The 16,744-nt window shown below is 43.6% G+C and overlaps 1 protein-coding gene across 3 annotated transcripts in view; it reads right to left on the bottom strand.

The window, feature by feature from the left end:
• Nucleotides 1–3,450, bottom strand: part of PNPLA8 (patatin like domain 8, phospholipase A2) — a 71,849-nt gene extending 68,399 nt beyond the window's left edge. The window contains exons 1-2 of one of the 3 annotated variants that reach the window (XM_073651985.1): nt 3,346–3,444; nt 3,224–3,299 (exon numbers count right to left, since the gene is read on the bottom strand). The gene's annotated coding sequence lies outside the window, so the exon portion shown is untranslated. Of the gene's footprint in view, nt 1–3,201 lie in introns of all 3 variants that reach the window. The other 2 variants (XM_073651986.1, XM_073651984.1) reach the window with 2 other exon arrangements.
• Nucleotides 3,451–16,744: the final 13,294 nt, after the last annotated feature.

The following is a 16,744-nucleotide window of genomic DNA, read 5'->3' as shown; positions in this document are numbered from 1 at the left end:
CCTACAGGACTAAATTAGGGAACTGCTGACGCTACTGCCGGGAGGTGACTTCACACCGTCGGCGGATGAACAGCTTTATTTAAAACTACTTGGAATATTACTTAACTGATAAATCTGTAGCACCGCCATTTGGGTCCTACCTGCAGATCCCATTTACTTCTCTGCAGCTGTCAGGACCCTCTAACCGCTGCAGTCAATCACTGGCCTCAGTAGTCTTTTGCTATCCGCTGTTTGAAGGATTGGATTGGTGGAAGAATTATTAGGTGAGTAATGGTTCTTTTATTAATGTATGCATTTTACAACCTTTAGATCCCAAAAAACACCTTTAAGCACAAAAAATTCCTCATGTAGGTGGCTCCTATAAACATATGAGATTCTTGCATCATACGTATTAAACAGCAGGAACAATAGATTTGATAAAGATGCTGAAGGTATAAAAAGTTTCTTTGGACTGTGGCTACATAGAGAATTTGTCTGCGCCATGGGTTGTAAAGATCACTCTATATACAGCTGCTATATCAGCACAAAATGCAGGTGAGTGGGATATTGCTGCGACCCGTAGAGTACAATGACTGCGACAAGCAAAAAGCTGGATATTTTGCAACTTGCTTGTTGTGGTACCTTGGAATTGCAATTCACCAGCATTACAGAGCAATTTTTGGCCACACGACCTGCGTTGTGGCAAGAATCATCATGTAGTCCCCGCCTTAAAGTGTTTCCAGCAAAAATAGATGAAAGTTGCTAAAGTATTTTAAATGTCAAAACAGATCCCATTGCCCAGCCAGCTCCATTTTTGCATTGCATTCAACACAGAAGCCCTCCCTTTGTTGGAGACATAACTGAAGATTAATTTCAAAAGTCAACCAGGCCCCTTCTCTGTCAAGGATGATGCAGGTGACTAATAGAAGATGTGGGTATCCTGTGCTGCTGGTTGTGTGTCCACAAAAGGATCCAATGAATGGCATGGAGGGTTGTTACTGTTGTGCGGTTTTATTCTCGACGCGTTTTGAAGTGCTCTGAATTCATCATCAGAAGCACAAATAATATGTTGGATATGACAACCTGTGGAGCTGCAGTAGCTGGAAACCTTGCCTTTGAAACCCTACTAGTGTGGGGTCTCACACAACCGCACTAGGTGAGCAGTCCCGCTGTACATTCAATGCTGTTATCTGAATAAAACCTTATTGCACTTGTGGCCAAAGCCATTTTCAAGGATGATGTATAGACAGAAGAGGAAGCTGGCCTAGATATTAAGATGAATCAGTCAGTCCCCTACATACAAATCACCAAGTGTAAGGGGAGGAAGTTCTCGAGACAAAACCAGTGTAGAAATGAAGACTGGGCCCCGAGACTTGTTCTCAAATCTCCACATCAGTGCACTCTTCTTGATTGAAGAATATTAGTAAGTTTCATCTGTTTTTACTTAAAAAGGAACCGGATAGCTGATTTATGCTGCCTGAATTAAGGGAAGCATGATCCAGAGATCAGCTCCATTATTGCATCCTTGTTTCTTTCACTTCGAATACTATGGCATATCAGACTGAAACATGGATCCAATATCGGAGCCGGTCGCTGGGTTTTGCTAGCCACAATTCATGTTGCATGAATCAGCTATTAAGTTCCCTTTAAAATAAATTAAAACAATTATCATGCTGAAGCATCCCTTTAAGCAGCTAGAATCGCGTATTTTATAAGGAAATGACATTTATTATATCTAGACATTTTTTCGTTACAGAATTGACGCACATGTACCAGAGGTCAGAGTCAGCACAGAGATTGTGTCTGGAGTAATAAAGAGGTAAATATATTGTGCAGATTAGGGGCAGATTTCCAAAGAACCAAAACCCTTCCTGGTACTGTACTGTAGTGTAGTGTAGTGGTCCTCCCCTTCTTGAATAAGTCACTGCCTCTGCTGCCCTTCACTGTGGAGCAGACGACAGAATCACACGCAAAAATCACAAAATAAATAAACGGAAACAAATACAGCACATATTACAACCAGCAGACTAAAAAAAACAAAAACACACCTATTTACACCAGGGATATCAAACTCTGGCCTGTAGAGTGGTTTTATTTGGGTCACGACACCAGAACTACCACCCCTATGCTGGGCCCATCATTCTGTACGGAGGACCATGCTGGGCCCATCATTCTGTACGGAGGACCATGCTGGGCCCATCATTCTGTAAGGAGGACTATGCTGGGCCCATCATTCTGTACGGAGGACTATGCTGGGCCCATCATTCTGTACGGAGGACTATGCTGGGCCCATTATTCTGTACGGAGGACTATGCTGGGCCCATCATTCTGTACGGAGGACTATGCTGGGCCCATCATTCTGTACGGAGGACTATGCTGGGCCCATTATTCTGTACGGAGGACTATGCTGGGCCCATTATTCTGTACGGAGGACTATGCTGGGCCCATTATTCTGTACGGAGGACTATGCTGGGCCCATTATTCTGTACGGAGGACTATGCTGGGCCCATTATTCTGTACGGAGGACTATGCTGGGCCCATTATTCTGTACGGAGGACTATGCTGGGCCCATTATTCTGTACGGAGGACTATGCTGGGCCCATTATTCTGTACGGAGGACTATGCTGGGTCCATTATTCTGTACGGAGGACTATGCTGGGTCCATTATTCTGTATACTGGATGGCCCGTGACTTTGTCCAAGTTTTTTCATTTTGTCCCTTTGTTTGTTTGAGTTTGACATCCCTGCTTTACACAGTACAAATATAGCAAAATACCATATAACCAGAGAATCCAGATAGGAATGCAGACAAATAAACATGAGTCTCTGGCATTTCCAGTACACTCCTGAAATACACAGTCATAGGTGATTCACCAGTGCAGTCACTACCCACTCCAGGAAGATTATTATGTGGGGCAGAGGAGATGAATCACACAGTTACTATGTCCTCATACACCTGGATGTACTATACAACCACATATAGCATACTATGTCGCTAGACACAGTAAGTACCATACAAATACTGTGTGCCCATACAATCATACCAAATACCGTCCTCATAGCCCTGTATGTGCTGTACATGGACCATCTCCCTATACAACCACACATGGCTCATACACTACCATGTCAATGTAGTTTCGCTATATATATCCATTACAGCCAGTATATAGCGTATACTCCGCAGTGTACAGGCCCCCGCCCCCGCGCGTGCCCAGTACCGTACCCCATCCTCAGCCGGCGGTTACCTGTGCGCTCCGGCCACTGACTGCTGTGTACGGGCAGTGCGGTATAGGGCAGCCTCAGCAGGGGGAGGAGGGCAGCCTCAGCAGGGGGAGGAGGGCAGCCTCAGCAGGGGGAGGAGGGCAGCCGCTGTCACTCGAGCTCCTGTGGATGAGATCACATCAGCTGTGGCCTGACTCTCGGCTGTTTTGCTTTCTCATCACGTGACTTACTCTAGGAAGTACAGGAAGCCAGTGAGGACAAACATCCTCCAGAAGCGTTAAGTGAGCATATGTTCATTTACTGTATTACATGCTGAAAGGAGAACGATCTCCTGCACATGATGCTCTGCTACTTGTGCTGTCACATTTTCATGTACTCTATAGTATTGTATTATCCCTGGTGGACTGGGCGCTATGAGATCATTAGGGACATTAACCCCTTAAGCCCCGCGGGTGGTTTGCACGTTAATGACCGGGCCAATTTTTACAATTCTGACCACTGTCACTTTATGAGGTAATTACTCTGGAACGCTTCAACGGATCCCCCTGATTCTGAGATTGTTTTTTCGTGACATATTGTACTTCATGATTGTGGAAAAATTTCTTCGATATCACTTGCGTTTATTTGTGAAAAAAACGGAAATTTGGCGAAAATTTTGAAAATTTTGCAATTTTCAAAATTTGAATTTTTAAGCCCTGAAATCAGAGAGATATGTCACACAAAAGAGTTAATAAATAACATTTCCCACATGTCTACTTTACATCAGCACAATTTTGGAACCAAAATTTTTTTTTGTTAGGAAGCTATAAGGGTTAAAAGTTGACCAGCGATTTCTCATTTTTCCAACAAAATTTACAAAACCATTTTTTTAGGGACCACATCACATTTGAAGTCACTTTGAGAGGTCTTTATGACAGAAAATACCCAAAAGTGACACCATTCTAAAAACTGCACCCCTCAAGGTGCTCAAAACCACATTCAACAACTTTATTAACCCTTCAGGTGCTTCACAGGAATTTTTTGAATGTGGAAGAAAAAAATGAACATTTAACTTTTTTCACAAAAATGTTACTTTAGACCCAATTTTTTTTATTTTCACAGGGGTAACAAGAAAAAATTGACCCCAAAATTTGTTGTGCAATTTCCCCTGGGCACGCAGATACCCAATATTTGGGGAAAAAAAACTGTTTGGGCGCACGGCAGGGCTCGGAAGGGAAGGAGCGCCATTTGACTTTTTGATTGTAAAATTTGCTTGAATAATTAGCGGACGCCATGTTGTGTTTGGAGAGCCCATGTGTGCCCAAACTTTGGAGCTCCCCCACAATTGACCCCATTTTGGAAACTAGACCCCCCAAGGCACCTTTCTAGATGCATAGTGAGCACTTGGAACCCCCAGGTGCTTCACAAATTGATTCGTAAAAATGAAAAAGTGAAAATAAAACACTTTTTCATTTTTATGAATCAATTTGTGAAGCACCTGGGGTTCCAAGTGCTCACTATGAATCTAGATAGGTGCCTTGGGGGTCTAGTTTCCAAAATGGGGTCACTTGTGGGGGAGCTCCAATGTTTGGGCACACAGGGACTCTCTAAATGCAACATGGTATCCGCTAACAAATTGAATGGAAAATCGGCTCAAATTGTTAGCGGACACCACATTGCGTTTGGAGAGCCCCTCTGTGCCCAAACTTTGGAGCTCCCCCACAAGTGACCCCATTTTGGAAACTAGACCCCCCAAGGCACCTATCTAGATTCATAGTGAGCACTTGGAACCCCAGGTGCTTCACAAATTGATTCATAAAAATGAAAAAGTGTTTTTTTTTCACTTTTTCATTTTTACGAATCAATTTGTGAAGCACCTGGGGGTTCCAAGTGCTCACTATGCATCTAGAAAGGTGCCTTGGGGGGTCTAGTTTCCAAAATGGGGTCACTTGTGGGGGAGCTCCAAAGTTTGGGCACAGAGGGGCTCTCCAAACGCAATGTGGTGTCCGCTAACAATTTGAGCCGATTTTCCATTCAATTTGTTAGCGGATACCATGTTGCATTTAGAGAGTCCCTGTGTGCCCAAACATTGGAGCTCCCCCACAAGTGACCCCATTTTGGAAACTAGACCCCCAAGGCACCTATCTAGATTCATAGTGAGCACTTGGAACCCCAGGTGCTTCACAAATTGATTCATAAAAATGAAAAAGTGTTTTATTTTCACTTTTTCATTTTTACGAATCAATTTGTGAAGCACCTGGGGGTTCTAAGTGCTCACTATGCATCTAGATAGGTGCCTTGGGGGGTCTAGTTTCCAAAATGGGGTCACTTGTGGGGGAGCTCCAATGTTTGGGCACACAGGGGCTCTCCAAACGCAACATGGCGTCCGCTAACAATTTGAGCCGATTTTCCATTCAATTTGTTAGCGGACACCATGTCGCGTTTGGAGAGCCCGTGATGTGCCTAAACAGTGGAGCTCCCCCACAAGTGTCCCCATTTTGGAAACTATACCCCTCAAAGATTTTATTAAGGTGTATAGTGAACATTTTGAACCCAGAGGTACGGCACATTATTTGTTTACATTAGGTCATCATATTGAATAAGTTGTCATTATTCTTGAGCGCAAGTGCTCGCTACTTGAGTTTGCATCGGGTACTCAGGTATGCACCATGTACAGCGTGTGCTCGAGTGACATGCTCGAGTCCCTGCTCCGCATGTTTCACGGTTATTATACACCCAAAAAAAAACATGCGGGGATCGCTCGTGCATGGCAGGCAATCCCCGTAAAGTTTTTTGGCCGCGAAGCATATGGGGCAGAGACTCGAGCATGTCACTCAAATACCCACGATACTAAATGCATACCAGAGCACCCGATGCAAACTCAAGTAGCGAGCACTTGCTCTCAACACTAGTCGCCATATCGTCATCTTTTTTTCTTACTTTTGAAAAAAATCCCAACCCCAGCCCTAACCCTAGCACAACCCTAGCCCCAGCACAACCCTAGCCCCAGCACAACCCTAGCCCCAGCACAACCCTAGCCCCAAACCCAGCCCTAACCCTAGCCCAATCCTAACTCAAGAGTTTATTTTTGACGCCGTTCCTTGTGCGGTATAAGTGATTAGACGACTTTATTCTTCGGGTCGGTGTGATTACAGCAATGCCAGAATCATATGGGGTTTTTATGACTGACAGCTGTCACACACTAAAAGACGCATTTTTTGTAAAATCTAGTTTTTGCATCGCCATATTTTGAGAGCTATAATTTTTCCAGATTTTGGCAGACAGTCATGTGACGGCTCGTTTTTTGCGGGATGACTTGACGTTGTTATTGGTGCCATTTTCAGGCACGTGACATTTTTTGATCGCTTTCTATTCCGATTTTTGGGAGGCAGAATAAACAAAAACCAACAATTCAGGAATTGTTTTTTTTTTTTTTTTTATTCTGTTCCGCGTGTGGTAAAATTGATGAGGCAGCTTTACTCTTCGGGTCAGTACGTTTACAGCGGTACCACATTTGTATCATTTTTCTATGTTTTGGCGCTTATACACAATAAAAGCTATTTTATAGAAAAAAATATTTTTTAGTATCGCTTTATTCTGAGAGCTATAACTTTTTTATTTTTTGGCTGATGGAGCTATATGGCGGCTTGTTTTTTGCGGGACGAGATGACGTTTTCAGCGGTATCATTTTTATTTATATGCGTCTTTTTGATCGCGTGTTATTCCACTTTTTGTTTGGCGGTATGGTGATAAAGCATTGTTTTTTGCTTGTTTTTTTTTTTTTTACCGTGTTCACTGAAGGGGTTAACTAGTGGGACAGTTTTATAGGTCAGGTTGTTCCGGACGCGGCGATACCAAATATGTGTACTCTTATTGTTTTTTTTTATTTTTTTTATAATAATATTTATTGATGGGTACATTATATTTTTATTTTTGGTGTATTATTTTTTTTATTTTTTTATAATATTTTTGCACATTTTTTTTTTTTTTTTTCCCACTTTCACACAGTGTATACACTTTATTACTTTGTCCCACTCTGGGACTTTCACTTTTTTTTTTCTGATCGCCTGCATGGCACAGGAATGGAGCACCATCCCTATGCCATGAAGGCTGTCAGAAGTGCACAGTGTGAAGATTGCTTGGAGATGCACTGCGCATGTCCAAGCAATCTTCCTGCTCTCTGGTGACCCGGATGTTGTCATGACGACATCGGGTCGTCATGGCAACACCCGGGAAGCCTTTGCAGACTGCGCTGGAAGCCGGAAGAGGAGGTGAGTATCGCCGATCACCTCCCCTTGCCCCCGCAATGCCGCGATCGACTTCGATCGACTTCGATCGCAGCATCGCGGGGGTTAATGTGCTGGGAGCGGTGCGTGACCGCTCCCTGCACATAGTACCGGGTGTCAGCTGTGACAATCAGCTGACACCCGGCGGCGATCGCGCCCGCACAGCCTGTGTGCGCGCGCGATCGCGATGACGTACTAATACGGGTCTGGCTCTTAAGTCCCAGGGCACAGACGCGTATTAGTACGTCAGATGTTATTAAGGGGTTAAACCCCTTCACCCCGGGGCCATTTTCTTTTCTTTCGTTTCATCCTGCTGTCAGAGATTGACAGCGGGATTTAACAGGTTAACAGTCGTGGGCGTGGCACGTCTCCACCCCCAGCTGTTAAAGGCACATGACAGCTGGTGAAAAAATAATGAAAAACTTAACTGGCAGAAAAAAAACACGGGAATTTGAAATAAGGATTTTTTTTGCTTTTGTTGCCATTTTCCGAGACCCGTAGCGTTTTCATTTTTCGAGATCTGGGGCCGGTGAGAGCTGATGTTTTGCACCCTGCGAGGACATTTTTACTGATACAATTTTGGGGTAGAAATGATGTTCTGATCGTTACTTACAGCATTTTATTGCAATGTTGCAGCAGCCCCCAAAAAAACGTATTTCTGGCGTTTTGATTTTTTTTTTTTTGCTACTCCGTTTACTGATCAGATTAATTTATTTTACATTTGTATAGATCAGACATTTCTGAACACAGCGATACTAAATATATGTATGTTTTTAAATTGTTTTATTTTCAATGGGGCAAAAGGGGGCTGATTTGAACTTTTATATTTTTTTCTGATTTTTAAAAACTTTTTTTTTTACCTTTTACTCTGTTTAATAGACCTCCTATGAGACTTAAAGGTGAAATTATCTGATCGCTTGTGCTACATATAGCAGATATCACGATCACCTATGAGACAGGAGGTAATCAGCAGAAATGAAGTCTGGCATTATCCGTGCAGTTTCCGATGTTAAAGAAGCAATCCCATTAAGTTTTTTTAATACTAAATCTATATGTGTATGTAGTCTAGTTTGTGTGTGTGTGTTAATATACTCACCTAGTGCTGTCATCTCCGCGATCCAGTGCCATTCTGCTCCTTTTCCCAGTGACATCTTCAGAGTCCATGGGTCACACTGTGCTCTGTGTTTGCTAACTATCCCCAAGACCTAACTTAAACTAGTTATTAACGTCTTCAGCAGTTCTCAGTAATCCAATATCCAGTCTTGTTACTTTTATGAACAAGAATTATAGAGCTAATATATAATCTTATCGTCTGAAAAATCCGATATATATATATATATATAATTTTTTTTTTTCAGACTATAAGATGCACCTAGGTTTTAGAGGAGGAAAATATAAAAAAAAAAACTAAGCCAAAAATGTAGTCATAATGCCCTGTTAAGGGGGAGGGTGTCTGCTGCTGACACTATTATAGAGGGTAATGTCCCCAAATTCTGTTACTATCCCCCATCCTGGTATATATGGCCCCCTCCTTCCTGTTCTACGTGGCCCTCATCCCCATGCTGATATGCATGGCACACTACATCCCCATCCTGGTATGCATGTCACCCCTCATCCCCATTCTGGTATGTATGGCACCCTTCATACCTCATCCTGGCATTTATGACACCCTTCATCCCTCATCCTGGTATGTATGGCACCCCTCATCCCTCTTCCTGGTATGTATGGCACCCCTCATCGCTCATCCTGGTATGTATGGCCCCCCTCATCCCTCTTCCTGGTATGTATGACACCCCTCATCCCTCTGCCTGGTATGTATGGCACCCCTCATCCCTCTGCCTGGTATGTATAGCACCCCTCATCTCTCTTCCTGGTATGTATGGCACCCCTCATCCCTCTTCCTGGTATGTATGGCACCCCTCATCCCTCTTCCTGGTATGTATGGCACCCCTCATCCCTCTTCCTGGTATGTATGGCCCCCCACATCCCTCTTCCTGGTATGTATGGCCCCCATTGTCCCTCTTCCTGGTATGTATGGCCCCTCTCATCCCTCTTCCTGGTATGTATGGCCCCTCTCATCCCTCTTCCTGGTATATATGGCCCCTCTCATCCCTCTTCCTGGTATGTATGGCCCCCCTCATCCCTCTTCCTGGTATGCTTGGCATCCCCTGATCCCCATCACGCTGCACACAAAAAACAAACAATTATGCTCACCTCCTCTCTCCTCCAGCGCTGCGTCCTGCTCTGCTGCCGACAGGGATCTCACTGTGTGAGCCGTGCATGGCTTAACTGCTGTTTTCCCTCACACTGTGAGATGCTGTGCCGGAATAGTCACTGCTCCCCACGCCGAGACTGTGTGCATGGGGAGCAGTGACCATTCATTCTCCTTAATAGCGTGCACACTGTACCCGCAGCGCGGCTCCTGCTGCACTCTGCGGTCTGTGTGCCCGCTATTAAAGACCATGAAAATTCACTACAATCCATGGGCTACAATACAAAAAGTGAAACTCATATATTATATAGTGTCATTACAAACAGAGTGATCTATTTCAAGTGTTTATTTCTGTTAATGTTGATGATTATGGCTTACAGCCAATGAAAACACAAAAGTCATTATCTCAGTAAATTAGAATACTTTATAACACCAGTTTGAAAAATGATTTTAAAATCCGAAATGTTGGCCTACTGAAATGTATGTTCAGTAAATGCACTCAATACTTGGCTCCTTTTGCATCAATGTGGCGTGGCATGGAGGCGATCAGTCTGTGGCACTGCTGAGGTGTTATGGAAGCCCAGGTTGCTTTGATAGCAGCCTTCAGCTCATCTGCATTATTGGGTCTGGTGTCTCCCATCTTCCTCTTGACAATACCCCATAGATTCTCTATGGGGTTAAGGTCAGGTGAGTTTGCTGACCAATCAAGCACAGTGATACTGTTGTTTGTAAACCAGGTATTGGTACTTTTGGCAGTGTGGACAGGTGCAAAGACCTGCTAGAGAATGAAATTTCCATCTCCAAAAAGCTTGTCGGCAGAGGAAAGCATGAAGTGTTCTAAAAATGTCCTGGTAGATGGCTGCGCTGACTTTGGTCTTGATAAAACACAGTGGACCTACACCAGCAGATGACATGGCTCCCTAAACCATCAATGATTGTGGAAACTTCACACTAGACCTCAAGCAGCTTGGATTGTGTGCCTCTCCACTCTTCCTCCAGGCTCTGGGACCTTGATTTCCCAATGAAAATGGGAACGCTGGGACCTTGTGGAGTGTGTCAATGACTGCCTTCTGGACATCTGTCAAGTCAGCAGTCTTCACCATGATTGTGGAGCCTACTGAAACAGACTAAGGAAGCCTTTGCAGGTGTTTTTGTTAATTATTCTGATTTACTGAGATGATGACTTTAGTGTTTTCATTGGCTGTAAGCCATAATCCTCAACATTAACAGAAATAAACACTTGAAATAGATCACTCTGTTTGTAATGACTCTATATAATATATGAGTTTCACTTTTTGTATTGAAGAACTGAAAAATATTAACCTTTTAATTTTGTGAGATGCACCTATATATATATATATATATATATATATATATATATATATATATATGTGTATATATATATATATATATATATATATATATATACAGTACAGACCAAAAGTTTGGACACACCTTCTCATTTAAAGATTTTTCTGTATTTTCATGACTATGAAAATTGTACATTCACACTGAAGGCATCAAAACTATGAATTAACACATGTGGAATTATATACTTAACAAAAAAGTGTGAAAAAACTGACAATGTGTCTTATATTCTAGGTTCTTCAAAGTAGCAAGGGATGCCGGACAGGTGAGCATAGGTGTGTTTTTTTTTGTTTTTTTTTTTCTTGCACAGCTGCCGGTTCGGCTGAGGAGACTACTGCCTGTAAATAATACTTATTTACATATATTTATATTAAAAAAATATATATCATGGGCGGCACGGTGGCTCAGTATTTAGCACTGAAGCCTTGCAGCGCTGGGGTCCTGGGTTCAAATCCCACCAAGGACAACATCTGCAAGGAGTTTGTATGTTCTCCCCGTGTTTGCGTGGGTTTCCTCCGGGTTCTCCGGTTTCCTCCCACACTCCAAAGACATACTGATAGGGAATCTAGATTGTGAGCCCCAATGGGGACAGCGACAATAATGTATGTAAAGCGCTGCGGAATATGTTAGCGCTATATAAAAATAAAGATTATTATTATTATTATATCACGATATTCTTATAAAAAAATGTATCGATTCATTCTTGGATTGTCTAATAAAAGAATAATTGCAATAGTTACATAAAATAGGTGAAATAGTTACAAAGTGATTGAATTATGAGTGTCCACCTTTCCTTGAATCCTGAAGGATTAGTGTTGAGCGAACATGCTTGACACTGCTCGGTACTCGCCCGAGCATCACGCTACTCGGGATGTTCGGCGAGCACCGAGCATTTCTGGATTACTCGGGCGGGAGCTCGGGTCTCCGCCCTTCATGTTTGGCGCTCTTTACAGAGTCAATGAACATGCAGAGATTGCCAGCCAGTCACTGTAATGCCGCAGCCATGTTGGTTGTGGGCATTACATTGATTGGCTGGCCGCACAGCGTCACCTCGACCATTTAAAACCGGGCGCCACCATCTTGGGCACAGACGGCTGGGATCAGACAGCGTAGGGACAGCGCTGCTGATTTAGGGAGAGATATATACTGCAAAATAGTTAGTGTAGGGCAGGCATGTCCAAAGTCCGGCCCGCGGGCCATTTGCGGCCCGCGGTCCGGACTAATAAGGTCCCCAGGTATCCAGCAGCATGTACCTTGCGGCCGCTGCCGCTCTCGTCGCCACCGCCGCTCTCGTCGCCACCGCCGCTCAGTACTCCGGCGCAGGGAGAAGAGCCGAAATCTCGGACATCGCGAGATTTCGGCTTTCCTTCTCCCTGCGCCGGAGTACTGAGCGGCGGCAACCGGCCAGCCAAGATCTCGCGACGTGCGAGATCTCCAGCCCCCAGGGGTTGTAAGACGTTCAGAGGTCAGATAGGCTGAAGACCTCAGCTTAGTTGTGTAAAATTATATAAATAATATATATATTAAGTTATATATAAGTCCCTGCGCCACCTTACACCTCCAGAAAGGTTAGGCCAGCAGGGCTCTCACACAAGCTTGTGGTAGCAAGCTGTCATACCATTCATTAACCCCTGACTGCCTGTCACTGTGCTATAATTCCATTATCTGATGTGCGACTGTTGCACAGCTTGCTATTCTCTGCCTGTGTTATAAAGCATATAGCAGTATCTTATTTTTGCTGTTCCACCCTCTGCGCCTTTTAATCTCTCCCCTTCTGGCCAATTTTTATAATGGCAACTACAAATAAGAAACGAAAAGTTGACAGTGAGGGCCGCCGCTTCCAGGACAAGTGGAAAGTAGAATATTTTTTCACTGAAATAAAGAATCACTGTGTTTGTCTGATATGCCAAGAGACCGTTGCTGTTTATAAAGAATTTAATGTCAAGCGACACTATCAGACGAGACATAGCACATACGACAAGCTAACAGGGCACGACCGAAGTGAAAAGTATAAGCAACTTGAAGCTGTTTTATTGTCACAACAGCGATTTTTTACAAGAGCCCGTGAGTCAAATGAAAATGCCACAAAGGCGAGCTATGAGGTGGCAGCGTTAATTGCTAAAAATTGCAAATCTTTTGCAGAGGGTGACTTTATCAAAGAATGTGTTATGAAAATGGTAGAGAATGTCTGTCCCGAGAAGAAGCAAGAGTTTTCCAACATTTGCCTGGCTCGTAACACTGTAGCACGGAGAATTGAAGAAATTTCATCGGATATTAAGAGACAGTTAATGTCAAAAGGAGCTGATTTTGACTTCTTTTCAATAGCCTGTGATGAAAGCACGGACCTATCTGACACGGCTCAGTTGCTGATTTTTTTAAGAGGGGTGGACGATGAAATGAATGTGACTGAAGAGCTACTTGACCTCCAGAGCCTCAAGGATCAAACAAGAGGGAAAGATTTATTTGATTCTGTTAGTTCTGCCATAGATGACATGAAACTGCCTTGGAACAAAGTTACTGGGATTATTACTGATGGGGCACCTGCCATGACTGGTGAACGAAGTGGATTATCAACCCTAATCTGTAACAAGGTGAGCGAAGAAGGAGGCAAAGCTATTAAACTTCATTGCATCATTCATCAACAAGTTCTCTGTGCTAAACATCTCCAATATGATCATGTTATGAAACCGGTACTAAAGACCATTAATTTTATCCGCTCTAAAGCCCTGTGCCACCGCCAGTTTAAACAGTTTCTACTGGATATCCAGGCTGAATATGAAGATGTTTCATATCATAACGATGTAAGATGGCTCAGTCGGGGGTCTGCACTGCAACGTTTCTACTCTCTCAGAAAGGAAATAGGAGAATTCTTGGAAACAAAGGGACAAACGATGCGAGAACTATCTGATCCAATTTGGCTGGCTGATTTGGGGTTTCTAGTCGACCTAACAAAGCATCTGAATGTACTGAACATGAATCTTCAGGGCAAAGATGCAGCGGTGAACCAACTTTATTCACACCTCAAAGCCTTTGGAACAAAGCTGCAACTTTTCCTAAGGCAGTTGTCACAAACACCGCCCAATACCATCCATTTTTCAGCGCTACAGGAAATAATTAACAGTTTTCCACAGGATGATATCCATGCGCAAATAAGCAGGTATGCAGCAGACATCACATCTCTGGCTGGGGAGTTTCAACGGCGCTTTCAAGATTTTGCAGCTATTGAAAAGGAGATCAGCATTTTCTCCTCTCCATTCTCTGTTGACCCCGACAATGCTCCTGATCAGTTGCAGCTCGAGCTCATTGAGCTACATTGTGACAGCGAGTTACGCAGTCGTCATCAACAGCTCTCTCTTGTTAACTTTTACCGCCAACTGGATAAGAGCCGGTTTCAAGAGATTCGAACATTGGCTAAGAAAACCCTGAGCTTGTTTGGCTCAACATATTTGTGTGAGAAGACATTCTCTGTTATGAACTTTAACAAGAACCGCGTGAGGACAAGACTAAGTGACTCTCACCTGCGTGACATTTTGCGCATCAAAACCACGGCCATTGAACCAGACCTAGTCTATGTGCTGCAGTCCAGATCCCAGTTTCACCCTTCACATTAGTGCAGGCTAGTTTCTTTTTTTTAATTGAGATTAATATGTTGTAAAATCTCAATTAATGTCAGTTGGATAGACAGTTATATATTTGAACACATGTATACTTGCTGTTATGTTCCTGTTCACATTTTTTGAACTTATAAGTTGACAGACAACCTTACATTACTTTGTGTAATGTACTTTAAAATGTTCCTGAGATATCTCAGTTTCCTGTTTTTATTATATTAAAGGGGTTGTCCAAGTTCAGAACCCAGACATACCCCCTTTTTCACCCAGGCAGCCCCCCTGCCATGGGCATCAAAGCATCTCATGCTCCGATGTGCTCCCTTGCCCTGTGCTATTTACAATGACACACTGCCGGTAGGAGGCTTCACCGGCTCTAATGTGCAGGCTTTAGCGCTGCTCTAGCTGGTTTACTGGTGATAAAGCCCGCCCATCAGTGCCGGTGACGTCACTGGGCTTTCTGCCAGCCCCGTGGAGAGCCGGGTATGTCACTAGAACTCCAGAAAATGCCTTTCCTCTGCGCAATTTAGTGCAGGGCAAAAGTAGGACATTGGAGCATAAACTGCTTCGATGCTCAAGTCGGGGAGGGGCTTCCTGGGTGAGAATGGGGGTATGTCTGGGTTAACCCCTTTAAGGCAGATTGATTAAACACCTGTTTAGATTTGTCATCCAAGTCACAAAATAAAAAGTATGCCGTTTTCAATAAACTTTGCAAAAAAAGTTTATTTGCATTCATTTTAATGGTCCAAAGAATGTCAAGCAAAATGATCGGCCCTCGCACATGTTCACTTCATCAAATTTGGCACTCTTAGAAAAAAGTTTGGACACCCCTGGTGTAGGGTCTGTAAAGGCTGCCAGATCAAACAAACAGTCCTTCTCAGGACTAATATCCATCCCAGATTTCAGGCAGGTAGACAGGCTGTATAGGAGACACAGTGGTTATACCAGCAAACGCTGCATTACAGTCCTGTGTGCTCCTGTTGCTGAAATTGCTGGACTTAGCTCCAGGTCTCGGGGGCCAGGAAAAATCCTTTTTTTTCCATCTAAATCCTCTTTTTTCCCCTCCCTCACACTGTACAAATACCTGTCTTATTAACCTTTTGGTGTCCCCCCCCCCCCCCCCTCAAAAAAAAGAAAAAAGTGTGTCTCTGATTTTTCAGACACAAATATATCTGAAAATAGTCTGGTGTAGGCTACAGCAACAGAAGTGTGGTTTTGCAGTTCCACGGTTCAAACCTCTGTATTATCCACTTTTTGGCCATTTGTATCTAAAAAAAAAACAGTTTGAGTGTGTCGCTCACTGTTCAAACGCAAATATATATTTTTAAAAAAGTCTGGTATACACCAGTAAATTATAACTGTGGTTTTGCTGTTCCACGGTAAAAAATCTCTATTATCCTGCTTTTCGCATTTTTTGCAGTAAAAAAAAAAATTTAATCGTGTCTCCCTGATTGTTCAGATTGTTTAAAAGAGTCGGGTGTAGGCCAGAGAAATAGAACGGTTCTAATCTCCTTTTTGTTGCCCTTTTTCCACTGATAGTGCGAGTGTAAGCTATTTTACTTCCTTTACAATGGGCAAGGCGCGGGGCAAGGGATGTGGAACTGGACGTTCTGGCGATGGTGCGTGCAGAGGACGGGGCCGTGGCCAAGGTGAAAATGTGCCACAACCAACAGCCACATCTTCTCGCTCCCACTTCTTGACCGAATTACTAGGGAAGCACAGAACAACACCATTATTGAGAACTGATCCGTGTGAACAGGTTATTAATTGGATAGCAGATAATACTTCCAGTTACCTGGGTACCACCACCTCCGGTCTCTCTTCCACACGGTCAAATCTTAGTAGCCGTGAGTCTCGACCGCATGCTCCTTCCTCCCACCATGCCGAGTGTCATCAGACAGCAACTGATCCCACACTTGGACACTCTGAAGAGCTGTTCACTGGTCCATTTGCAGATTTGTGCCCCTCGCCTGCTCCGCTTGAAGTGGTGGAAGAGGAGATCCCATGTAGCGATGCCCAAATATTTGAACAGCCACAGCCACAGGAAGTCGACGCTGGCAATTTGTCACAAGAGGTGGAAGATGACGAGAC

Source organism: Phyllobates terribilis, unplaced genomic scaffold (genome assembly GCF_046119375.1).
Source record: "Phyllobates terribilis strain yellow unplaced genomic scaffold, ASM4611937v1 Scaffold_11__3_contigs__length_659146591, whole genome shotgun sequence".
Classification (NCBI taxonomy): domain Eukaryota; kingdom Metazoa; phylum Chordata; class Amphibia; order Anura; family Dendrobatidae; genus Phyllobates; species Phyllobates terribilis.
The sequence above is the reverse complement of the archived record's forward strand: the minus strand, read 5'-3'. Positions and strand labels throughout refer to the sequence as shown.